General features: G+C 42.6%; 1 protein-coding gene and 1 non-coding gene across 6 annotated transcripts in view; one reads left to right on the top strand and one right to left on the bottom strand.

The window, feature by feature from the left end:
• GPR160 (G protein-coupled receptor 160) overlaps positions 1 to 26755 on the top strand; it is a 49793-nt gene that overhangs the window by 17290 nt on the left and 5748 nt on the right. The window contains exons 1-3 of one of the 5 annotated variants that reach the window (XM_032630688.1): positions 973 to 1152; positions 1852 to 1992; positions 26083 to 26197. The gene's annotated coding sequence lies outside the window, so the exon portion shown is untranslated. Of the gene's footprint in view, positions 1 to 972; positions 1153 to 1851; positions 1993 to 24081; positions 24116 to 26082; positions 26198 to 26288; positions 26398 to 26755 lie in introns of those variants that run through there. The other 4 variants (XM_032630689.1, XM_032630691.1, XM_032630687.1 and 1 more) reach the window with 4 other exon arrangements.
• On the bottom strand, positions 22546 to 22670 carry LOC116753719. The gene has a single exon (XR_004349821.1). It is a non-coding gene; the product is annotated as a small nucleolar RNA SNORA40 (small nucleolar RNA).

The following is a 26755-nucleotide window of genomic DNA, read 5'->3' on the forward strand; positions in this document are numbered from 1 at the left end:
AGTAGAATCTTGGCTGAAACACTTCACATCCTGGTGAATCCTGTAGTCCTTCAGGACTCAGCACACATGTCCCCTTCTCCAGAAATTCCTCTCTGACCGCCCCCAGGTTGGGTCAAGCCGCTTCTCAGGCCCTCTAGCAGCCCACACTTATTTCTATCACGGTTCAGTTCTTACTGCACCTTTGGGCGGGCCGTTGCTAAGTTCCTTGCAAGACCACTCAAGCTTTCTGGGAGGTTAAGAAAGGGCCAGCCCACTCCACTTATTGAAGGCTCTTCAGGAAAAGGAGGAGGAGGAAACTGTGCTGGGTTTTTCTTTTCTTGTTTCTTGTTTCTGGCCCTGCCACTGGGCATGCGGCACTTATTTACCCGACCAGGGAGTGAACCTGTGGCCCTTGCAGTAGAAGCGCAGAGTCCTAACCACTGGACTTCCAGGGAATTCCCTGCGCTATATTTTAAATGTTTAAATGATTGGCAAGTCGTAGGTGCTCAACAAATATTTGTTGAATATAACAAATTAGTAATGTTGACACAAAGAAAGGCAATGCAGTATAAGTGTGCTATTTCCAAATATGCAATTTGCGGATTTTTATTTTAAATGTGAATTCATAGTGCATTACAGGTGGTTGTTTATATCAGGTTCTGTCACCCTATGTATACCCTCATCTGGAGGAAACTGCAATGGCCCCCTGCCGACCCTGCTGAGGAGATGGGAGATCCTTGGGCAGGGCTGGAGGTGGGAGTATCTGAAGGCCCAGCACGCAAAAGGGGGAGTCTCATCTTCCACTCTACACCCTCGGGGAATCCCCTGTGCCAGCCCCGACCCAGGCTCCTCTCCCGCGCGCCTGGGTGGCGGCCTGGACACCTCTCGCCGCCCCGCCCGCAGGCGGCGCCCTCCGGCTAGTCTCCTGCTGGGGTCGCGACGGGGCGTGCGCGTTCAAAGGATTGCATCCGCACTTCCTGGTAGGAGCGCGCGGGGCCGTTGCGGGGTTGCTGCGGGTCCCCCGGGGCCGTGCTCTCAGCCCCGGCCTGTACCCCGTTACCTGGGGCCGGGCGCGGCAGGTGCCCGGGCGGCGACCTTGCCGCGGGTCTGGTCGGGCGCCCAGCGCCGCGGACGCGGAGCGCGAGCCGGGAGCCGGGAGCCGCCGCGCCTCGGGTGAGTTGCGGGGACTCGCGCCTGGCGTCTCGCAGCTGCTTCCCTCCTCACCCGGGGCTCCGGGGTGGGGAGGCCGACGGCACCGCGCCGCTCCCCGCTTCCCTGGCTGTGCTCTGCGCGTCGGGGAGGGAGAGGAATTTCACTCCCGGGGATTCAGGGGCTGGAGTTCTTTATTACTTAAGAGATCCTGGAGTGGGTGGTGGCCCTGGACTGAAAGCCGAGGACGCCGCGCTCCGGCTGGGGGGTGATCGTAGCCTTCGCGCCACGGGTCCTCCCCGGGTTTGGACCCGGGGGTGGGGTGCAGGGATGGAACCGGTGGCCTAGGTTGGGTGTATACTCACATCCAGCTCGCAACCCCTTTCCAGGGCTATTAAACATTGTAAAACATCAGTGTGTGCAACTTTCCTTCCTGGAACACACAGGTGGGCATATAGTCACGGGCACACATGCTCGTGTATTCGTTGGGGCGGACTTTGCGTCCCCTCTCTTGGCCCTCGGGCGTTGGGGACGGTGCCCCCGCGAGCGCCGGGCATTGGGATTAAGCCCTGGAGCTTTTCAGGTTGGTTGTTCTCTGAGACCGTGGCGTTCTGGGTGGTTTCTCTGTGCCCAGCCTGGATGGCTCAAAATTCTCTCTAAATAACTTGGGACCGCCCTCCGGAATTTGTTGGCTCAGTGAAACTCCTCTTCTCACCTGGGCAGGTGGTCTCGGGAGGTGGCAGCGGGGTCCCCCGCCCCCCGCATTCCGGAAGCGACCGCGAGGACCCGGCTTGCGGAGGAAGGTCCAGCTGGGAGGAAACGCACTTGCTTCGCCCCATTGCTTTGCTTGTGCAAATAACTCGGGTAAGGGCCGGGGCGGGGGGTGGTTCAAACCCCGGAGATAAATCCACCACAGACCAGAATTGCAAAGGACACTTGAGTGAGTGTTTGGATCTCAGAATTGTTCATGGCTTCAGGTCAGATCAATTTCGTTTGTGCTTTTCAGGTTACTTTTAAACTTCTTTAACTATGAAACGACTAATTAACATACACGTTTTTTCTTGATAGCCCCTAAGACTGGAGTTTCTTTGTGGTATCTCTAGAATAGAATTGTTGGGAATTGCAGGTGAGGATCAGCCTGGCTGCTATGAGAATCATAGGGATGGAGGGAACCTGTGGTTTAAAGACTAAGAGACAGAAGGCATCAATGCTATGTGTAAACCTTGGTTGGGTCCTGATTTGATGAAAATAGTTTTTTAAAAAATTGTGCCAATTGAGGAAATTTGTACTGGCTGTTGTTTAGTATTAAGAATATTAGTTTTGTTTAGTTACTTTTGGTAACGGTATCATGATTAGGGTTGTTTTTAAACGCTTATCTGTTAGAAATACATTCTAAACTTGAAATATAGGTTGAGGATTTGCTTCAAAATAAGCCAGTTTTGGGGAGGGCTGCTAGTGGAGAAGTGAGGGGGAACAAGGTGAAGGGAGATTGGCCATGAATTGTTAATAGTTGAAGATGGATGAACGGTATGGGGGTACGGACTGCCTTGTACTCTTGACTCTGCTTTTGTATGTTTGGCATTTTCCTTTCAACGTAACCCCACTTGTGGAGGTTTTTTGCAGAAGGTAGATTTGGAAGGTAACGCTAGTGGTTCTAGATTCAAAGCCTTCCACAGATCCTCACTCTTTGCTAGCTGGGTATAAAGCCTGCCTCTCCGGACTCATAACAAGTCTTTTTCTCCCTCCCAGGGGTGCCGCTTTATTTTGTTGCGAAGGCACAGAGCATTTGCTGAGTGTGACAAAGCTGAGAGGATCAAGTTGATGCAGGTGGATGCTGGGTCAGCTTTTTTTTTATACAAAGGGTATTAGCGAGCATAGGGGTTGAGTTGTCTCCAAATGGACAGGTTGTATAAAATGTGTTAGCAATTTTTCTGAACTGCCCAAATCCTTTATAAGTTACGCTCATCAAAAAACAGAGCTCAGAGTAGTGAACACTCTCGTACACACTTAGGTTTTGTGTACACTTTTGGAAGCATTGTATACATCAGTACAAAGTCAACATTATGAAAATGAATCACAAGGTGAGTGGAGCTCTACTTATTACCCGAGAGAGATCTTATCTGTGTGTGTGTGGCCTGTTTCCTGTCCTTACCTTGTTTGCTTCAGGTATCATGCAGTGTAAATATTTAGCAAAGAACTGGCTCCTGAAATTTCTGTGTATTCTTTTCCAAGAACCTTGCTTTCAAGAGGAGGGACATGGGAAGTTATATCTATATATTCATCCAACTTGCTTATTTTTGCCCCCTCTGGATTTACCATATAATTCCTACTCATTCTATCATGCCTGATGAATAATTTGGAAAAGTGATGATCTTATGAGGGAGCTATTAAAGTTCAATAGAGGGAGGAAAGGGAGGCATATAGTCCCGCAAGATAAACCCACATTTCTTAGTAGATATCGTGGAACTGATTTTAATGCCTCCTTGCTTTTAAGAGAAAACAACGCAAGTAAATGATACCAGTGATAGCTGAAAGTTGAAGTGTTAGATGAATCCCCTCAGCCTAGACCTTGCCCGTGAAGATTCACTAGAATAAAAGAGGTTGTAAAGATGCTTGAAGTCAGATTCAGTTGAGGAAATGCCAGAGCATGTCCCAGTTTCCTCGTAGTGCATGGGAAAATGAGAGAACCAACCAAAATCCCCTTACTGTTGGGAAATATCCTCGTGAATTCATGATGGTACTTAAGTGAAATTGTTTGGCTTGTGACAGTTTTCTTTGTGTGAATCAAAGAAATAGGCAACTGTTAAGTGACTTTATTTTTGACCTCAGTTCTCTGAGACAAGAACATGGAGAGAGAAAAGAAACTTGCCAGGTTCTTAAGTGAACAGGCAGTGACCTCGCGTATGCTCTCCTCTGTGAGAGGACGGTAGATTTGGGCGGACTCTGGGGAGTTTATTGTTAATCGCCATTTTAAGGAATTACCACAAATGTGACACCATCTTCTCCCGCATCATGTTATGGAAGGGTATAAACACATTAGAAAAGCAAACTACATACTGCTTTGTTGGCCTAGAAACGAGAGGAAAGGGTGTTGGCAATCCACTCAATAATCCTCTTCTAATTTGTAAGCACTCAGCTCTCATCTACATCACTTCATCCCATCCTGTGAAGTTCAGCAGCGGTGCTGGAGGATTATTTTAGTTTTTAGCAGATGAGAAATTTGAAAATCTAGAGAAGCGAAGGCTTGCCAGGTGGTTTCTTTGGAGATATGGGGGAAGGAAATTTAATATTCATTAAGAGTTCAAGTCATCTTCACACACATGTTTTTAATTCTCACAAAGCTCTCTAAATTGGGTATTTTCAACCCATTTTGTGGATGAAATTGTAGCTAAGAGAGGTTCGTAGTTCACTTGAGGTCTGGCAGCTGGTAAAAATAGAGCCAGGATTCAAATTCAGATCTGTTGGACCTTAGAGTTTACGTTATTTCCAGCCTCTGTGCTGGTCCAAACTCTAGCAGACAGCAGAGCTACCATACCCAAGAGTTCTTTTTTTTTTTTTTTCCGGTACGCGGGCCTCTCACTGTTGTGGCCTCTCCCGTTGCGGAGCACAGGCTCCGGACGCGCAGGCTCAGTGGCCTTGGCTCACGGGCCCAGCCGCTCCGCGGCATGTGGGATCCTCCCGGACCCGGGCACGAACCCGTGTCCCCTGCATCGGCAGGTGGACTCTCAACCACTGCGCCACCAGGGAAGCCCAAGGCAAGCTATCTTTTTTGCCACACTCAACTGCCCTGGTTACAAACTGGGGCCGTGTGCTACATCCAGCCGACAAGGATGTTTTATCAGGCCAGGGCAGAGTTTGGGAAAATCAAAAACAAAGCTGAGCCAATGTTGACAATGGAGGTTTCAAATATTCTGCCCCCAAGAATTCCTGAAGGCGGTACTGGAGCAGCCTTCTCTCTAGAGAAGGGTAGTGTACTCCATTTCCCCCTGGTCTCCACCACTCCCTATCGTGGTCCCTGTCCTTGAGCCCAGGGACCATCACACTTGTACTGTTGTTTCTTACAGTAAGAGTTCTTCCTACGTGTGCATCTCCCCAATATGGAATAACTCAGGAGAGCTTGAGGGCTCTTGTCCCAAGAAAAAGGGAAAGAGCATATTCCTTTGAGAGAATGAACACTCTTGTGTTTATACTCTGCAGTGATTCTGTGACAGAAAATACAAGGTATGTCATCATTTTTCTTACACCCTGTCTGTGTTACTCATTTACATAGAACTTTAGAGCTAACTACCCCTGCAATACAATAAGAATGGAGTACATGTGTGGGCACGCTGCAGCAGAGAAAAGGAGGGCCTCCCAAACCCCAAACTACTGACTCTGTGAGCAGGAAGATGGGTCTTGTGCACCTGGGGGGGTTCCCCGGGGTGTCCTGTAGGGGTGGGCCACCAAGAAGCCCTCTGTCTTTAAGCAGCCTGACTTTGGGATCCAGAGGGATCCTGAGATTGTGCCCTGGCTCTCTGCTCTGAGGGCCCCAGAAAGTAATCCCCTCCCCCTCCTCTGCCCACCCCTCTCCAGCTGGTGACAGATCTGTCCTGCACACCACTGAGGCATGGCCCCGTCGGAAAGCTCCGCAGGCAGGAGGAACTGAGGCGCCCTAGTCCAGCCTTTGAGAGGTTTCTGGGGTGCAAGTCCAAGAGTGGCCTGATTCCTCATCTTGAAACTTTCGCTCAAGGGTCGTGGGACAGATGTTCCTGCCTCTGTCTATACGTGGAGTTTCGTTGCAGGGGAGGCTGCTGTTTAGATCTTTGTTTCCTCTCCCTGAGTTCCGAGTACTCCTGGCTGCTGTGTGGAGGTGTGGGCATGGTGAGGCAGAAGTGCTGAGAAGGAAGTACAGATGGAACCTTGCTGTGCGGTTTTGAGGAAACGTCAGGTGTTGTTTTGTGACCTTTGTCACTAGAGCTGTGAGTCTAGGTGTGTGCGTACCCCAGTGTGAGAAGAAACGTGGGACGGGGGGCGCTGCAGGCGGGCTGCCTTGTGTGGTTGGAAGAAGGACATTAGAGGCTGAGGGCTTTCCTAAGTGCCAGGCCGGCGGGTTGATCGGAACCTTTCTGGGGAGCTCTGGGCGTGTTCTTAGGTAGGTGATTACTACTCCCTGGTCAAACACACGGCCTGCAAGGAGACTAGGTTGATGACCGGCCTCAGCAAACACAGGTGAAGCGTGGCGCCCCCGAGTGTGGACTCTTGCCAGGTGGCTGATGTCTCCCTGGTTCTCCCACCACCTCGCTGTGTGACCTTGACCTTGACCTATTTTTCTAACCACTCTGCCCTTCGGTTTTCTCTGTGTAGAATGGAAGTACTGAGCACACCTACCTCACAGGGCTGCGAGGATGAAGCGGCGCGTGGAGGGCCCGGCGTGGAGTAGGGGTTCCCTGAGCGCTGGCTGTCGCTGTCGCTGGAGCCCCGCCTTCCTTCGCTTTGGCCTTTATTCGGGGGATTTCCCCCCGAGAATTTTAGAAGGCAGGCTGCAGGGTAGACACGCTTTCCAGCTCTGACCTCCCTGTTTTCAGAGGCCGCCTGGCCTGCCTCGTGGCCTGAGGAAATGTCCTCCGTGACAGATGTCAGCAGGGGGTTTGGCGGAGCAGCTTTGGAACTGATGACGAGAACGGGGCCGGGAACTGGGGCTGTGGCCCTGTGGTCTGGGGATTAAAATGCGCTGTGCCTCTGGAAAGGAGATGGGTTCCCCCCGCCGGCCCCTGGTGGGGGAGGAGCGGACTGCGTAGATGGGGCAGATGCCTCTGCCTCGGCGGCTGCGGCAGGGCTCGTGCCACCTGAGTCCTCTGTCAGCTGGGGACGTGCCCTCCTCACGGGAATGCTGGGAGCAGCTAACAAATACGAAGTCCTGACCCAGGCCCCGTGAAGTACTGTGTCCGACCTGCCCTTTGGTGGCGAAGTCAAAGACCAGGTACCCCAGGGGGTTTACTTTTAACTTGGAGAAATAATAGAGGTGCTGTTAACCTGTATTGGCAGAACATTTTGTCGTTTTCAAAGGGCTATCCAATTTGATCTTTGACCAGTGGTGCGGGCTTATTTATTTGCATTTGTTTCTCTTGCCTATTGCTCTCTGTCAGGAGAGGTACACAAGGGAACTGAGGTTCAGGCCAGAGGGGAGCCCAGAAGTAGGAACAGAGGAGTGGGCTGTGCGTTCTATACTTTATCAGAGAAGGTAACCCGTGTTCGTATTCCTTATGCCCTTAAGGAGTCATAGGGAGTGATGACGTCTGGGGAGGGGGAGGGGAAGGGGGAGATTGAGAGCTGAGGTGTTCTCGGGAAGCTGAAAGCATCCCTTGTGTCGAGGGAGGCTGAACGGAGGGGTAGCCTGTCCCCCGCAGAGTCCCCTGCCAGCAGCCGAGGCAGAGGTCGCCCGGTTGACAGCTCCTGCCCAGACCCATTCACGGAGGTACCAGTGGGGCTCAGGGGGAGGCGGGGCTCTGGGCTGCTGGGCTCCCTCCTCCTCCTGCCCAGGTCCGGACCTTCATGGAACTGTTGCCTTTCTCCTCCTTTTTTTCTCCTCCGCCGCTCCCAGCCAGGTGTTCCAGTGAGGCTAACAGCCCACAGAGCTGCTCCGTTCTGACCGTTCTGCAGGGGTTTCCCTCCACAGCCCCTGCCATTTCCCATTGGTATCCTTGCCCCTGCTGCCTGCTGATTCTGTGTGTCCTGCAGACCAGCAGCAACGGGAGCTTGTTAGAAGTGCAGAATCTCAGGCCCACCCGAGACACAGTGAATCAGAATCCAGCTTTTACCAAGATCCACATTCAAGCTTGAGAAGTATTGGTCTACAAGGCCATGACCTTACCAGTCACAGGTGGCCTGGCATTAATTACCTCTGATCTGTGTATATTCGTACATTTTTCAGGTTTACCCAATATGGGAATAATGCTGTATGTACCACTGGTTTTCAGCCTCCCATCCCCTACCGTTAGACTGTCTGAGGATAACAGCTCACGCCTCTCGGTTACGCTGATTCTCAGGGATCAGCAGAACCTCTGGAAGGCATGAGGAATTCCATTACAGTATCTCCCCCCCGTGAGAAACCCTGGTATATACAGCTTTTATCTCAGTTCTGTCATCTTACATTGTATTGTCAGCATTTTCTAGTACTTTAGTCTTTCTGAAGAGCTTGTCTTTCATGGCTACAGATAGTAGTCCATCTTATGACTGTCATAAATCATTTGACTACTTCCTTATTGTGAGGCATTTAAATTGCTCTGATCCTTTTGGGGTGGGAGAGTGTTCTGTAGGCTATTATAAGTATGCTGAAGTGAGCTGCTCAGGCCGTAATCACTTCCTTCAGCTCTGATTATTCCCTTATGGTGAATTCCTGGAGTGGATACTGAATCAGGAGGCATGAACATTCTAAACACTCTTTAACATGCAGGAGGAGTAGAGGAAGTACCCTGACAGATACCCTCCCGGGCACTGTGGTCTGTAGACAGATTCTCTGGGGAGCAGCAGTCACTCCTTGCTCATCATCACACACGTCAAGGCCCAGCTTAGAGCAGATTCTGAGGTGTGACTCCCAAGGGGGTTGGCGAGTGGGAGGGAAGTTACCTGAAGGGTGGGGGTGGGTAGCTGCCTGTGATGGTGGCATTTCTTCCTCCTGGCCTGAGTCCTGAGCCCAATCACCAGGCAACAGCTTCCTTCAGGGTGTGTCTGCACGTTTTAGCTTGCCTTCCAGTGGCAGGCGCAGGCAGGAAGGGGAGTTCGTGGAGGCCTGAAATGACAGCCTCACTTACTAGTCCTGAATCTGCAGTTCCCGACTGGCACCAAACTTGTTTTTGCTTCATAAGTCTGTGACTGTTAGGTTTGTAACACTTTTTCCTCCCGGGAGCAGACCAGGAAACTCATGTTAAGTAAACTGTATTCTGAAAGGTACACTCAGATTCTGTCATGAAGAAGAAGTGATATATCAACACTGTATTTGTGATTGAGTCATGGTTTGAACTTGGTTGCCAGGAATATGTTTTTGGCCCTCTATAAATATGTTTGGAGTAAATGAGCGAATGAATATGCACAGAATGAATGAGTTTGATTATGTTAAATAACATACATATATTAGATAGATTTGTGTGTATCACATGACATAATTAAAACATTTTAAACTGAATATTAAATCATTAGCCATTCATTTATATTAACTATTTGACATGTTATGACTTCCAAATAGACACACACACACACTATACTTTCTGGAAATAAGTGATTGATTCAGAGGTTGTCTACAGCAAACAACAGACTCTTTTATGAATGGAATACAATATACAATAGGAAAACAAAAGTGGCTTCTTTTGTCAGCATGTTTTTGAGATTCATGCATGTTGTGTATTTCAGTAGTTCTTTTTTATTAATAGCTAATATTCCACTCTTTGATTATACAACCATTCATTTGTCCATTCTGCCTGGTAGACCATTTGGGTTGTTTTCAGTTTGGGGCTTTTATGAAGGAAACTGCTGTGAACATTCTTTTACAAGTCCTTTTTTAAAAACACAGTTTTCTTGAGGTGCAATTTACATGCCATAAAATCCACCCATGGTAAGTGTACGATTCTATGATTTTTATAGATTTGTACAGCCATCACCACAATCTAATTTTTGAACATTTCTATCACCCCCAAAGTTCCCTCATGCCAGCTTAAGTCCCCACTCCTAAGTCCAGGCAGCCACTGACCTACTTCCTGTCTCTTGCCTTTTCTGGATATTTCCTATAAATGGAATCCTAGAATATGTAGGATTTTTGTGTCTAGCTTCTTGCACTTAGCATAATATTTTTGAAGTTCATCCATTTGCAGCATGTATCAGTAGCTTGTTCCTTTGTATTGTTGAATAGTTCAGTTTTTCAGATGTAACCACATTTCATTTATTTCTTCGCTAGTTGATGGACATCTGAATTGTTTCTGGTTTTTGGCTGTTACAAATAATGTTTCTGTGCACATTCGTGTACAGGTGTGTGTGGGCCTATATTTTTATTTCTCTTGGGTAGATTCTTAGGAGTGTAATTACCAGATTATATAGTAAGTTTATCTTTTTAAGAAACTGGTAAACTGTTTTCCAAAAGTGGCTGTAGAGTCCCACCAACAATGTATGATGGTTTTGATTTCTCCACATTCTTGCCAACACTCAATATTGTTAGTTTTTTTAATTATAGCCGTCCTGATGGCTGTATGAGCGTATCTTATTACAGTTTATGTGTTTTTTTGTTTGTTTTTGGCCACGCCACTTTCGGGATTAGTTCCCTGCCCCGGGATTGAACCCCTGCCCCCTGCAGTGGAAGTTCGGAGTCCTAACCACTGGACCACCAGGGAATTCCCTTATAACAGTTTAAATTTACATTTCCCTAATGACTAATGATGATTAGCACCTTTCCACGTGCTTATTATTATTAGTCATTTGTATATCTGCTTTGCTGAAATATCTAGTTAAATCTTTTGCCCTTTTTTTTTTTTTTGGTACGCGGGACCCTCACTGTTGTGGCCTCTCCCATTGCAGAGCACAGGCTCCGGACGCGCAGGCTCAGCGGCCATGGCTCACGGGCCTAGCCGCTTCGCGGCATGTGGGATCTTCCCGGACCGGGGCACGAACCTGTGTCCCTTGCATCGGAAGGCGGACGCCCAACCACTGCGCCACCAGGGAAGCCCTGCCCATTTTTTAAATTGGGTTGTCACCATCGTCATATGGAGTTTCAAAAATTTTTAATGTTCTATAAAATATTCAAATAAAAATAATTGAAGTAAAATATTCAAATATTTTTTTAAATTCTAGAGGCAAGGGCTTTATCAGATATATGACATGCAAATATTTTCTATGAATCTTTGACTTATATTTTTATTTTCTTAATGGCACCTTTTAAAGAAAAAAGTTTTAAGTTTTGATGAAGTCTAAGATATCAATTTCTTTTCTTTTATGGTTTGCACTTCTAATTACATATCTAAGAAATATTTCCTAACTGTGTACAAGCCTTTTTTTAAATAGACGTTATCTTTTAGAGCAATTTTAGATCGCAACAAAATTGAGCAGAAGGTACAATTTCCCGAAGAGATTTCTCATATATTTCCTGTGTCCACATATGCATAGCCTCCCCTATTATCAGCATCCCCACTCAGTGACACATGTGTTATAGTCGTTGACCTTACATTGACGCATCATAATCACCCAAAGTCCAAAGTTTACATTACAGTTCTCTCTTGGTGCGATTGGACAAATGTATAGTGACATGTATTCACCATTACAGTAGTATACAGAGTAATACTAAAAATCCTCTGTGCTCTGCCTGTTCATCCCTTCCTCCCCTCTAACCCTTGGCAACTACTCATCTTTTTTACTGTTTCCATAGTTTTGCCTTTTCCAGAGTGTCATATAGTTGGATCATACAGTATATAGCTTTTTCAGATTGGCTTCTTTCACCTAGTAAATGCATTTTTTAAGGTTCCTCCATGTCTTTTCATGGCTTGATAGCTTTTTTTTTTCTTTAATGCTAAGTAATCACAGTTTATCCAGCCACTTTCTGAAGGACATCTTGGTTGCTTCCAACTTTTGGCAATTATCAATAAAGCTGTTATAAAGACTTGTGTATAGGTTTTTGTGTGGGTATAAGTTTTAAACTCCTATGGGTAAATACCAAGGAGGGCGATTGCTGGATTGTATGATAAGAATATGTTTAATTTTGTAAGAAACCGCCAATCTAAACTGTCTTCCCAAGTGGCTGTACCATTTTGTATTTCCACTAGCAGTGAGAGTTCCTGTTGTTCCACAAGCTCACTAGCATTTGGTGTTATCATACAGGTCTTTTTGTGGACATGTATTTTAATTTCTCCTGCATAAATACCTAGGAGTGGAAGTACTGGATCATAGGATAGATGTATGTTTAAATGCCAGACTTTTCCAAGGGGTTGTACCATTTTATACTCCTACGTCTTTCCCAATACTTAGTATTGGTCTTTTTACTTGTAGCCATCCTGATGGATGTGAAACTGTATGGCTATGTGCTTTTAATTAGCTTTTTCCTGATGACTAATGATGTTGAGCACCTTTTCACATGCTGTTGACCATATGTTCATTTTCCTTTTGAACTGTCTTTTCAAGTATATTGCCCATTTTTGTCTTGTCTTTTTTTTTTTTTTTTGCGGTACACGGGCCTCTCACTGTTGTGGCCTCTCCCGTTGCAGAGCACAGTCTCCGGACGCGCAGGCTCAGCGGCCATGGCTCATGGGCCCAGCCGCTCCGCGGCATGTGGGATTTTCCCGGACCGAGGCACGAACCCGTGTCCCCTGCATCGGCAGGCGGACTCTCAACCACTGCGCCACCAGGGAAGCCCTGAGTTGTTTGTCTTTTTACTGTTGATCTGTAGGCATTATAGATAGATAGGTAGGAAGGTAGTTAAGTAGGTAGATAGATAGATAGATAATCTGGTAGTCTGAGCACAAATCATTTGTTAGATATATGTGTAGTGAATATTTTCCCCCAGTATATCTCTTGCTTTTTCATTTTCTTATAAGCAAAAGATTTAAATTTTCATGAGTCTATAATTTTTTCTTTTATGGTTGGTGCTTTTGTGTTTTGCTTAATAATTCTCTACCTACCCCCAGGGCTGCAAGATTTTCTTCTTGGTTATCCTTCTAAATGCTTTAGTCTTAGCTTTTACATTTAGGCCTGTGATCGATCCTGAATTAATTTGTGAGTATGGTGTGAGATGGGATTGAGCTCCTTCTTTTTCATACAGTTATCCATTTAGTGCAGCACCATTTATTGAAAAGACTTTCCTTTCCTCCATTGAATTGCCTTGGTACTTTCTTGTAAATCAGGTGGACTATTGGAACTCTCTACTCTGTTCTATCTGTTTGTCTGGTCTTAAGCTAGCACCACACTATCTTCAGTTCGGTAATCAGTCTTGAAATCAGGTAGTGTAAGCCCTTCAACTTTGTTCTTTTTCAAAAATTTTCAACTGTTCTGGCCCTTTGCATTTTCCTTCTTTTTTTTTTTTTTTTTTTTTTGCGGTACGCGAGCCTCTCACTGTTGTGGCCTCTCCCGTTGCAGAGCACAGGCTCCAGACGCGCAGGCTCAGCGGCCGTGGCTCACGGGCCCAGCTGCTCCGCGGCATGTGGGATCCTCCCGGACTGGGGCACGAACCCGTGTCCCCTGCATCGGCAGGCGGACTCTCAACCACTGCGCCACCAGGGAAGCCCTCTTTTTTTTAAAATTAACTTTTATTGGAGTATAGTTGCTTTACAATGTTGTTTTAGTTTCTCCTGTACAGCCAAGTGAATCTTTTGCATTTTTCATGTACACTTTAGAATCAACTTGTCAGTTTCTACCAAAAAGCCTGGTTGGATTTTGATCAGGACAGCATTGAATCTACCAATCTAGAGAGCATTGTCATCTTAACAATATTAATCTTCCATAGACATGGCATATCTTGCCATTTATTTAGGTCTTTAGTTTCAGCAGTGTTGTTGTTGTCTTCTCAGCAGTGTTTTATAGCTTTTAGCACTGATGATTTGTACATTTTTTTTTTTTTTTTTTTTTTTTTTTTTTGCGGTAGGCTGGCCTCTCACTGTTGTGGTCTCTTGCGTTGCAGAGCGCAGGCTCCGGACGCGCAGGCCCAGCGGCCGTGGCTCACGGGCCCAGCCGCTCTGCGGCATGTGGGATCCTCCTGGACCGGGGCACGAACCCGTGTCCCCTGCATCGGCAGGCGGACTCTCAACCACTGCACCACCAGGGAAGCCCGATTTGTACATTAAAAAAAAAAAAATTATTTACTTACTTATTTTGGCTGCTCCAGGTCTTAGTTGTGGCGTGCGGACTCTTAGTTGCAGCATGCAGACTCTTAGTTGCGGCATACAGCCTTCTTAGTTGCAGCATGAATGTGGGATCTAGTTCCCTGACCAGAGATTGAACCCGGGCCACCTGCATTGGAAGTGCAGAGTCTTACCCACTGGACCACCAGAGAAGTCCCTGATGATTTGTACACATTTTAAAAGATTTATTCCTATGTATTTTACATTTTAAAGTCTACTGTAAATGGCAGTTTTTACATTTTCAAATTTTGTTTTATATATATGCTATATATATATATATACACATACATATATATGTATATATATACACATACATATATGTGTGTGTGTGTGTGTGTGTATATATATATATACAATTTAAAAAATTGATCTGCAACCTTAGTAAAGTAACTTAGTAATTCCAGTAAGTTTTGGGTAGATGCCTTAGCATTTTCTGTATGTATAAACATCATCTGCAAAGAGTTTTACTTTATTCTTTCTAATCTCTATGCCTTTTTTTTCGCCTTGCCTTGTTCCTTTAAGGGAAAAGTGGTCAGTTTTTCACAGTTAAGTATGATGATAGCTGTAGATTTTTTTATAGATGTCCTTTATCAGGTTGAGGAAATTTCCCTCAATTCCTACTTTGCTGAGAGGTTTTTATCATGAATGGATGTTGAATTTTGTCAAAAACTTTTTTCTGCATTTCTCAAGATGATCATATCGTTTGTTTTCCTTTATTCTGTTCATGTGAATGTGTCTCTTTTTCATCTTTTGGCACTTTTTCATTATGTCGAATTAGGGAAAAGACCACTGTTACTACTTCTGACACTCGAATATCTTGGCATTATTCATTGAATGTAGGTTCAGGAGCATGATTTAGATAGTTTGAATCTGATCATCTCCATAAAATACTTTATAAACTAAAAAGCACCATGTATATTTAGGTAGAATTATTTGACTTAAGGGGCCTACCTGTCCCCCAAAGCTTCTCTTAATCTCTGAAACTTCTGCTGTTCGTCTCATGCCTAAAATAATCAGTATGAAAATAACAGAACTGTACACAATGAGATTTTGACCTTAAAAGGTCTTACTTCCTACTTTCTGAGCTTGGGAGACCTAACTTATGGATATGACAAAGTCTTTCCATTTAAGTGTCCAGTAATATTTCTCAAAAAAGAAATTCTCAAAAAAATCTGCATACTTGTTGCCTATGTCCCAATTTTTCATTGACCTGAAAATCCTGGGGGACTAAGAAGTCTATGGTCCTTGGTCTAAACACTGGAGAAATCAATGACTTAAAAGGAATTTCAGATGATTTGGGGTGGAGCTATCACCCTCCCAGACTTCAGACTATACTACAAAGTTACAGTAATCAAAACAGCATGGTGCTGGCACAAAAACAGACACATAGATTAGTGGAACAGAATAGAAAGCCCAGAAATAAACCCACACACCTATGGTCAATTAATCTATGAGAAAGTAGGCAAGAATATACAATGGAGAAAAGACAGTCTCTTCAATAAGTGGTGCTGGGAAAACTGGACAGCTACATGTAAAACAATGAGATTAGAATATTTCCTCTCACCATATACAAAAGTAAACTTAAAATGGATTAAAGACCTAAATGTAAGACCTGAAACCGTAAAACTCCTAGAAGAGAACATTGGCAGAACATTCTTTGATATAAACTGTAGAAATACTTTTTTTTGGATCTGTCTCCTAAGGCAAAGGAATAAAAGCAGAAATAAACAAATGGGGCCTAATTAAACCTAAAAACTTTTGCACAGCAAAGGAAACCATCCACAAAACAAAAAGACAACTTACTGAATGGGAGAAAGTATTTGCAAATGATATGGCTGACAAGGGGTTAATATCCAAAATAAAGAGTTCATACAACTCAATATCCAAAAACAATCAATCAAACCCAATCAAAAATGGGCAGAACACTTGAATAGAAATTTTTCCAAAGAAGACATACAGATGGCTCAACATCACTAATTTTTACAGAAATGCAAATCAAAACCACAATGAGATATCACCTCACACCTGGCAGACTGGCTATCGTCAAAAAGAACACAAATAACAAATGTTGGCAAGGGTGTGGAGAAAAGGGAACCCTTGTACACTTTTGGTGGGAATGTAAATTGGTGCCACCACTATGGAGAAAAGTATGGAGGTTCCTCAAAAAACTAAAAGTAGAACTACCATATGATCCAGCAGTTCCACTCTTGGGTTTATATCTGAAAAAAAACAAAAACATGAATTCAAAAAGATACATGCAACCCAGTGTTCATAGCAGCACTATTTACAATAGCCAAGATATGGAAGCAACCCAAGTATCCATCAGCAGATGAATGGATAAAGAAGATATGGTCTATGTATACAATGGAATATTACTCAGCCATAAAAAAGAATGAAATTCTGCCATTTGTAGCAACGTGGATGGACCTAGTGAAATAAGGTGCTTAGTGAAATAAGTCAGAGAAAGACAAATACTATATGATATGATGTATATGTGGAATCTAAAAAATAAAACAAACAAATGTATACACCAAAACAGAAACATATTCACAGATTAAAAAAACAAACTAGTGGTTACCAGTAGGGAGAGGGAAGGAGGGAGGGGCAAGATAGGGGTATGGGATTAAGAGACACAAACTACTATGTATAAAATAGATAAGCAACAAGGATATATTGATAGCACTGGGAATTATAGCCATTGTCTTGTAATATCTTTTAATGGAGAATAATCTAAAAATACTGAATCACTGTGCCATACACCTGAAACCAATATAATATTGTAAATCAACTATACTTTAATAAAAATAATGAAATTAATCAATATAAGGAGATGTGTATGTTATATTTTCTGAATCCTGAGAGAATGGAAAAAACAGGTGGGTGTTTATGGTAGTAGTGTAAGCTGGCATAGGTCTGGGATGCTGTTGTTGATAACTTATAGGACAGCTTGACCCTGGTTGATTGGGGAGGCTATCCCAGGTTGTGTGAAGTTGAAAAAAGGATCTCCCTTAGGTGATTGGCCTGGTTCACTTTCTCAGCAATGACCGACAGACCCATAGTTTTAGAAACTATGGACAACTGAACTTGAGCAGTGTCGTCATCTCTCTGATTGTTGAGTCATCCCAGGAGCCATGTTCAGTAGCTTGGGACTGCCAGTGAGGTCTCATTGAGCAGGGGTTTCTGATTGGTACTTTCCAGATCACTGTATGCTTGAACCCCTTCCTTTGCTTGAGAGCAGGACTAAAGTTGATGATAATCATTGAGAACTAGGAAGCAGTCTCTAGTTCAAATGTCCTTTGAGGACTAAACCTCTATAAACATGTTTACTAAGCAGTTGTCGCATATGTATTTGGACATTTCTGGTGGTGGTGCAAACACTAGCTCCCAAACTAACATGTCCTCCTTTTGAAGAATTCCCAATCTGGTAACCCTTTAACTATTACTCTTGTGAATCCCTTTCCCCTATGTGTTGACTTCTTTAGGTATATTCCTATTTATTGCTATTTTTCTTAAAATTTGGTGGCAAAAGCAATTAATACAAGGTATGGAACTCCTTTTTCCTTAATTCTGAACACTGTACTTGTATTAATCTGTGTGTTCACACCAAAATGATGAAGAGATGAATATATATGTGTGGAATTTGCAATAAATAAGACACAGTCACACTGTGAGGGAGGGATATGTGAAAATATACATCACCAGAATATTAATTTATAAGCAAACCTAGGGCATTGGGTAAAAATTAATGATAGCTGTATGGAAAACCAAATCTCATCAATGTAACCTAATTTTTTCAAGAACATAGTAAGGATCTGGAGGAAACAGGGCACATATGTCTTGACTTTCTCATGCTGTTGATTTAATTATGAATAACATAATCAGCAACAACCCAGGGAAACATAGTTTAGCTTATATGGTACCACAGTCAGATGGTAGGAAGGTCAGAGACATCAAGGATATGGTGCTGGTGCAGGATAGCGCTCACCAGTTAACCCTTCAGAGGTCAGTCTGGGACCCAGTCCCATTAAATAAACTTTATGACTACTGATGTATTGTGTATATACTTGTGTGCCAGAATACTGGAGACAGAAGTCAAAATAACCTGGATAAATTAGGTACTTAACAAACTGGACAATGTCAAATGAAGGCTAATTTTGTAAGCAGGAAGTTCAGATTGGAGAATGATTGGCTTTGTGCCTAGTCTGGCAGAACAAGCCCCTGGGCTGTGATGAATCACAAGGTAGTTGAGCCATCAATGACTATAATACGAGTATGTGCACAGTACCGCATCTCGTAAGTCAGTGCTCTGGCTAAGGATACTTTTAGGAGGCTGAGAAGTAGGCAAAAGATACAGTGAAGGCTTACAGTGGATAAAAATTTTGAAATAGAAGCAGGAACATAAATGCAGCAAGATGGGAGGGATATGAAAAAGAAGCAATTAGAAGTATTTTGTATTAAGTAGGATAGGCTAAAATGCTGTAAAAATAGGTAAAAAATACAGTGGCTCAAATTCAGTACAAGTTTATTGCTCTCATATAACAGTCCTGGGTGGATATTTCAGGTCATTGGGGACCCGGCTGATGGTAGCCCAGCTGCCTTCACCATGTGTCCTGCAGAGTTGCTCTGGTTGCCCGTAGGAAGGCGGAATGAGCTTTGCCCAGAAAGGGCTACTATCATGTCTGCTCACATCCCATTGGCTAGAACTCAGTCATGTGACCATACCTCACTGCAAGGGAGACTGGGAAATATAGGTCCCCTGTGGGCTTCAGGAAGAGAAGAGAGCACAGGTTTTGAAAACCACTAACCGTTTCTGCCATACCTCTAAGAAACAGCAGTTGACAACAGATTTCTCATTAACAATAACATTTAGAATACAAGAGTACATACCTTCAACTTAGAATTTAATACTAGTTAAACCATCATTCAAGAATGGTTAGCAGTCCCTATGGAGGAGAATTTGGCAATATATGGCTATGTAAAGATGGAGGCAGAGATAGGTGTTACGCTGTCACAAGCCAAGGAATGCCAGGAGCCTCCAGAAGCTGGAAAAAGCAAGGAAGGATGCTCCTCTAGAGCCTTCAAAGGGAGCATGGCTCTGTTGAGACCTTGATTTCAGATTTCTGGGCTCCAGAACTGTGAGAAAATTAATCTTTTCTTTTGACTGCCCGGTGGTAATTTGTTATGGCAGCCCTAGGGAACTAATACATCTACCTAGGACCACAACGATTTTCTCCTGTTTTCCTCTAAAAATTTGTTTCACTTTTACATTTAGCCTTATGATCCATTTTGAGTTTAGTTTGTGTATGATGTGAGGTAAGGGTTAAGGTTAATTTTTCCCATATGGATATATGGTTTCCAGCACCATTTTTAGAAAAGACTATCCTTTCCCCCATTAATTACCTTGTACTTTTGTTGAGAATCAATTGACCATAAATATGTGGGTCTACTTCTGGATTCTCTTCTGTTTGATTGATTTATAGGACTATCCTTATGCTAATACCCCCTCTTTATTTCTATACCTTTATAGCAAGTCTTAAAATCAGGTAGTGTAAGTTCACCAACTTTGTTGTTCTTAAAAATTATTTTGGCTCTGCTGGGTTCTTTACATTTCCATATAAATTGTACAATCAGCTTGCCAATTTCAACAAAAAAACTGGCTGAGTCTTAACAATCCATCATATATGTCTCCATGGATTTAGATCTTCTTTAATTTCTGTTTTATTAAATATTTTATTTATTTATTTGTAAGTGTAAAGGATTTTTTTTAATTGTATAAAACAGGCAAAATTATTTAGGTCAATACATTCTGAAGGAATTTCACATGTTCTGATTCCTTCCACTGCCAGTCACTTAGTTCCTCCAAGGTTTGAGTCATAATCTTCAAGATAAGATAGCCCTTTCAAAAAGAACTTTTGCTCAGTCCACAGTTGTCATGTCAGTCAGTCCACAGTTCTTCTAGGTCACCTTCTTTGATCTCCCATAGAATATGGACACACTTTAAAAATTCCCCATCTGTAATCTTTGGGGTCCAATTTCCTCAAGCAATTTACTTTAGGACCATGTTTAGCGTCAGAAGAGACGGCTCTGACTGGTTCTGAATTTTAGACACCCTCTAAACATGCATTAAGTTGAAATCAGATTACTCCTAAGCTATCACACCCTAGAACAGTACATATCATTGGGCTATGCCACTACCTTTTTTTTTTTTTTTAACATCTTTATTGGAGTATAATTGCTTTACAATGGTGTGTTAGTTTCTGCTGTATAACAAAGTGAATCAGCTATACATATACGTATATCCCCATTTCTCTTGCCTCCCCCTCCCACCCTCCCTATCCCACCCCTCTAGGTGGACACAAAGCACCGAGCTGATCTCCCTGTGCCATGCGGCTGCTTCCCACTAGCTATCTTACATTTAGTAGTGTATATATGTCCATGCCACTCTCACTTTGTCCCAGCTTACCCTTCCGCCTCTCCGTGTCCTCAAGTCCATTCTCTACATCTGTGTGTTTATTCCTGTCCTGCCCCTAGTTCTTCAGAACCTTTTTTTTTTCTTTTTAGATTCCATATATATATGTTAACATATGGTATTTGTTTTTCTCTTTCTGACTTACTTCACTCTGTATGACAGACTCTGGGTCCATCTACCTCACTACAAATAACTCAATTTTGTTTCTCTTTATGGCTGAGTAATATTCCATTGTATATATGTGCCATATCTTCCTTATCCATTCATCTGTTGATGGACACTTAGGTTGCTTCCATGTCCTGGTTATTGTAAATAGTGCTGCAATGAACATTGTGGTACATGACTCTTTCTGAATTATGGTTTCTCAGGGTATATGCCTGGTAGTGGGATTGCTGGGTTGTATGGTAGTTCTATTTTTAGTTTTTAAGGAACCTCCATACTGTTCTCCATAGTGGCTGTGTCAATTTACATTCCCACCAACAGTGTAGGAGGGTTCCCTTTTCTCCACACCCCTTCCAGCATTTGTTGTTTGTAGATTTTCTGATGATGCCATTCTATCTGGTGTGAGGTGATACCTCATTGTAGTTTTGATTTGTGTTTCTCTAACAATTAGTGATGTTGAGCAGCTTTTCATGTGCTTCTTGGCCATCTGTATGTCTTCTTTGGAGAAATGTCTATTTAGGTCTTCTGCCCATTTTTGGATTGGGTTGTTTGCTTTTTTTTTTTTTTTGTGGTACGCGGGCCTCTCACTGCTGTGGCCTCTCCCGTTGCGGAGCACAGGCTCCGGATGCGCAGGCTCAGCGGCCACGGCTCACGGGCCCAGCCGCTCCGCGGCATGTGGGATCTTCCCGGACCAGGGCACGAACCCGTGTCCCCTGCATCGGCAGGCGGACTCTCAACCACTGCGCCACCAGGGAAGCCCTTTTTTTTTTTTTTTTTTTTTTTTTGTTTGCTTTTTTGATATTGAGCTGCATGAGCTGCTTGTATATTTTGGAGATTAATCCTTTCTCAGTTGCTTCGTTTGCAAATACTTTCTCCCATTCTGAGGGTTGTCTTTTCATCTTGTTTATGGTTTCCTTTGCTGTGCAAAAGCTTTTAAGTTTCATTAGGTCCCATTTGTTTATTTTTGTTTTTATTTCCATTACTCTAGGAGGTGGGTCAAAAAGGATCTTGCTGTGATTTATGTCATAGAGTGTTCTGCCTGTTTTCCTCTAAGTTTTATAGTGTATGGCCTTACATTTAGGTCTTTAATCCATTTTGAGTTTATTTTTGTGTATGGTGTTAGGGAGTTTTCCAATTTCATTCTTTTACATGTAGTTGTCCAGTTTTCCCAGCACCACTTATTGAAGAGGCTATCTTTTCTCCATTGTATATTCTTGCCTCCTTTATCAAAGATAAGGTGACCATAGGTGCGTGGGTTTAATCTCTGGGCTTTCTATCCTGTTCCATTGATCTATATTTCTGTTTTTGTGCCAGTACCATACTGTTTTGATTACTGTAGCTTTGTAGTATAGTCTGAAGTCAGGGAGCCTGATTCCTCCAGGTTTGTTTTTCTTTCTTAAGATTGCTTTGGCTATTCAGGGTCTTTTGTGTTTCCATACAAATTGTGAAATTTTTTGTTCTAGTACTGGGAAAAATGCCATCGGTAGTTTGATAGGGATTGCATTGAATCTGTAGATTCCTCTGGGTAGTATAGTCGTTTTCACAATGTTGATTCTTCCAATCCAAGAACATGGTATATCTCTCTATCTGTTTGTATCATCTTTAATTTCTTTCATCAGTGTCTTATAGTTTTCTACATACAGGTCTTTTGTCTCCTTAGGTAGGTTTATTCCTAGGTATTTTATTCTTTTTGTTGCAATGGTAAATGGGAGTGTTTCCTTTATGCCAGTACCTTTTTAAAGTCCAGACACTGTGTTCTCAAGATACAAGCCTTAAAAAAGAAGCCTTCTTTGTTTCATGTCAACATTAAAATTAGAGTACTAAATCAGTATAGCTGATAATTTCCCTCATATCTTATGCTTTTAAATTATCAATTTTATAGTCCTGGAAGCAACCTTTATGTTTGTAAATACCCCCATCACTTGAACCTGTTTTAAGTATCATGTTCCTTCTTCTGTATCAAAACTCATACTGAAGAATGAGCTCTGGGTTACAAAGGAGGATTTATTTTTGCATCTGTCTGTAAGTCTTTGTCCACGAATTACACAAAAGCAAACACAAGTGCCATTTCTGCAGTGTTTAAAATATTCAGAATACTGTGCTTGCCTGTGCTTTGGCAAATTTATCCCTAAATGTTCCATAGTTTTGATGCTATGGCAAATGTTATTTCATTTTCCAATTATTTATCACTGGTATATAGAAATACAATTTTAAAAAAATTAACCCGCAACCTTGCTAAATTCACTTGTTACCTTTTGTAGCTCTTGTTTCAGACTTTCTAAGTACATGATCATGTCACCCATGATTAAAGACAGCTTTACTTCTTTCTTTACAGTCTACATGCCTTTTATTTCTTGTTAATGACTTACCGCACTGGCTAGGACCTCTAATAAAATGTTGAGGAGGGTTGTAGGGTGGACATCCTTGCATTGTTCCTGATTTTAGGAGGAAAAAGCCCACTCTTTCAGCATTTGAGCTTAGATGTGGGTTTTTCATAGATGCTTTTTATCTGGTTGGGAAGTTCCCTTCTATTATTTGTTTTCATGAGAGTTTTTATCATGTTGGATTTTGTTAAATGCTTTTTCTACATCTGTTCAGATGATCATATAGTTTTTCTCCTTTATTCTGTTAACACGATGAAGTACATCGATTTTCTAATGTTAAACCAAGATTGCATAAACTGTGGTGTATTAGATATTATTTTTTTCATATATTAATGAATTTAATTTTTTCATTAAGGATTTTTGCCTCTATATTCTTGAGGGATGATGCTTTGTAATTTAGTTTTCTTGAAATGTCTTTGGTTTTGTTATAAGGGTAATTCTGGTCTTGTAAAATGAGTTGGAATGTGTTTCTCTCTTCTGTTCTCTTTAAGCTTGGTATTTCTTCCTTAAATGTTTGGCAGAATACATCAGTGAAGACATCTGAGCCTAGAATTTTCTTTGTGGGAAGGTTTTTAAGTACAAAATCAATTTCTTTAATAGGGATTTTTAGGGATCTTTTTGAGTTTTGGTAGTCCATGTCTTTCCAGAAATTTGTGTGTCATCACAGTTGTCTCATCTATTGGAATAAAATTCTTCTTTTTAAAAAATATTTATTTTTGGCTGCATTGGGTCTTTGTTGCTGCGGGCGGTCTTTCTCTAGTTGGAGCGAGCGGGGGCTACTCTTCATTGCAGTGCACGGGCTTCTCATTGCAGTGGCTTCTCTTGTTAAAGAGCACAGGCTGTAACAGGTGCACGGGCTTCAGTAGTTGTGGCATGGGGGCTCAGTAGTTGTGGCTCGTGGGCTCTAGAGCGCAGGCTCAGTAGTTGTGGTGCACGGGCTTAGTTGCTCCACGGCATGTGGGATCTTCCCAGACCAGGGCTCGAACCCACGTCCCCTGCATTGGCAGGCAGATTCTTAACCACTGCACCACCAGGGAAGTCCCGGAATAAAATTATTCTTAATACTCCCCTATTATCTTTTTAATGTTTATAGGATCTGTGCTGAGGTCCTCTCTCTCCTAATTTTGGTAAGTTCTTTCTCAGTTTGGTTGGAGGTTTACAATTTTATCGGTTTTTAGAAAGAAGCAGCTTTTGGTTCATTGTTTTTTTTTGTTATTTTTTAAAATTTCATTGTTTTCTGTTCTTTAGCTTACTTCCTTTAGCTTACTTTAGGGTTTAATTTACTCTTATTTTTCTTTTTCATTTTCATTTTGGCCGCACCACGCAGCTTGTGGGATCTTAGTTCCCTGACAGGTATTGAACCCGGGCCCTCAGCAGTGAAAGCGTGGAGTCATAACCACTGGACTATGAGGGAATTCCCTTACTCTTCTTTTTCTTAAGGCGGAAATTCAGGTCACTGAATCAAGACCTTATTTTCCAATACAGGCAAATATAAGAATCTCAGAACGATACAGTCAAGAGCAATTAATGTAGTGGAAATTAAAACTGAATTTTGATATTGCTGGTTTTCTTATATTTGCTTTGCTGCTTTTCAAAGTTCTTTTTTCTACTGTAGATTTATAAATTCTGATAATATAAATAATACATGCTAATTCTTAAAGAAATGTTAAGGGTACAGAGAATTATAAGGAATTTTATGCATCAGGATAGGCCATAACATATAATCACAAAACCCTTCCAGCTTGATACAACAAACTTTATTTCTTGCTTACGCTGTACATCCATTCTGAATCACCTGGGGCTTTGCTCCACTGCCCCACACAGTCACTTGAGGACCCAGACTGACAGAGGTCCCACTGTCTTGAGCTGTACTACCTGGAACACATCCTGTTTATTCCGTGTGGCAGGGGAAGAGAACACTGAAGGGGCTCTCGTGGGATCCTTTGGGTGCCAGTAATCTACACAGTCACTCTTATTTGGAAAGGTCTTTCACATACATAAATTGGATCCCTTTCTACATTTCCAGTTGTGAGTTGAGCCATAATTGTGTCTTACTGAAGAGCTTTGAAATGAAACCTGAGGTTGAACTTCAAGCTTCAACACTTAGCAGTCACACATCCTAGGGAACGAGCTTGTTAACCCCCGAGCATTTCCTCATGCAAAAAAAATATCTACCCTTCATGATTGTTGTAAGCATTAGATAAAAGGTACGTAAAATCCCTGGACAAGGGAAATGAGCTTGTTAACCCCCGAGCATTTCCTCATGCAAAAAAGATAATATCTACCCTTCATGATTGTTGTAAGCATTAGATAAAAGGTACGTAAAATCCCTGGACAAGGCTCAATACATTATTTCTCCCAGAGGCTTTCTTCACTTGTGAGGCTCAGCAAATCCAGCTACAGTGCTAATCCCATTTTCTGTATAATAGTACACCAGAACGTTAACTGTGCTCATGTCCCCATCCTGTTGTTTAATGCAGATGGTTTTGTTAGGAAACTTTTCTATGCTTGCATAACACAACTATTTGATTGTAATTATGCTATGAAGTTATATACCTCGTTTTTACTCTCAAACTCTCATGAATGTACAGTGGATTTTCCAAAAGCTACATGTGTGATATCACAGCTGATTTTATAGATGAGAATCCAGCTGTCTGTCCAGCCAGATACTAAAGTAATTTGCGAAATGTGAAACAGTGCCACTCTGCTCACTCAATTTTTTTGTTTGGGAAAACACAGTAATTTTTCACTTAAAAAATGTTACTCACGTTAACATGCAACAAGTGTCAAAAGGTCCTGAAATGAAAGTTTGAGAGCTGCTAGTTTAGACTCTGAACCTGTGGGTGAAAACTGCAATGTAGGCAGCATTTCTATAAACAGATACCATGTTATCTGCACCCATATCTCAGGGTCTTTGGTGACTTTTAATCTAAGTATCCCTTTCCTTCCTTTTGCTGGAAAAAAGAAGTTACTTGCCATAATCCTACAAATAGTTACAGTTTCTCTAAGCAGAGATCTGGAGGCAGTTACAGTGAATTCCAGTTATTTAGATGGCTATTAATGACGGTTATTTTATTTTCTATCTTCCCCACAGAGCTTATTCACATGGCATTTTGGTATGCCAGGAACCAGAAGTGAGATACTTAAAGGCAGTAAAACTGAAGTAAAATAGGAAGATCAGCTAAGAAAGACCTACTGGAGAAAGCAAAGTAAGTGTGGTGTGTTGTTAAGAATTAATTGGGTTATAAGTGGAAAAGCAGACTGGGTCAGTGAAAAGAAGTTGTGGTTTGTTTCCCTCAGGTCCTACTAATACTTCTAAACTGGCCAGATCACATAGCAAGCCCAAAGATGCCCTGAAAAGGACCTGCACATTAACTTCTTGAATTGTATATGAAGTGTGACGTGATTCGTAAGTAGTTTAAAACATCATGCAGGAAAAGGATCATATCTTCATAAATCTTTGCATCCCAGTAGCTAATGTGAACATTTTTCAAGGGAAAATTGGGGGACAGGTAGCCCATCGAAGGCTTTTTGTCTTCGACAGGGAGGTTTTTTGTAAGAACAAAATAATGGAATTTTGAATACTTTCAGTGGTTTATGGAGTAAGTAGGGTTTAACATTTTCATCTAAGAAAGTTTTCATTGGTTTCCATGATTATGGTGTTCAGGAACCACTGTAAAACGACCAAAACCTCATTTTCCAACATACATTTTTCCATACAGTCCCTTTGACTGCTTTTTATTGCCTCAAGTTGCATATCTTCCCTA

The sequence above is a fragment of the Phocoena sinus genome, chromosome 4, assembly GCF_008692025.1.
Source record: "Phocoena sinus isolate mPhoSin1 chromosome 4, mPhoSin1.pri, whole genome shotgun sequence".
NCBI classification, from domain to species: domain Eukaryota; kingdom Metazoa; phylum Chordata; class Mammalia; order Artiodactyla; family Phocoenidae; genus Phocoena; species Phocoena sinus.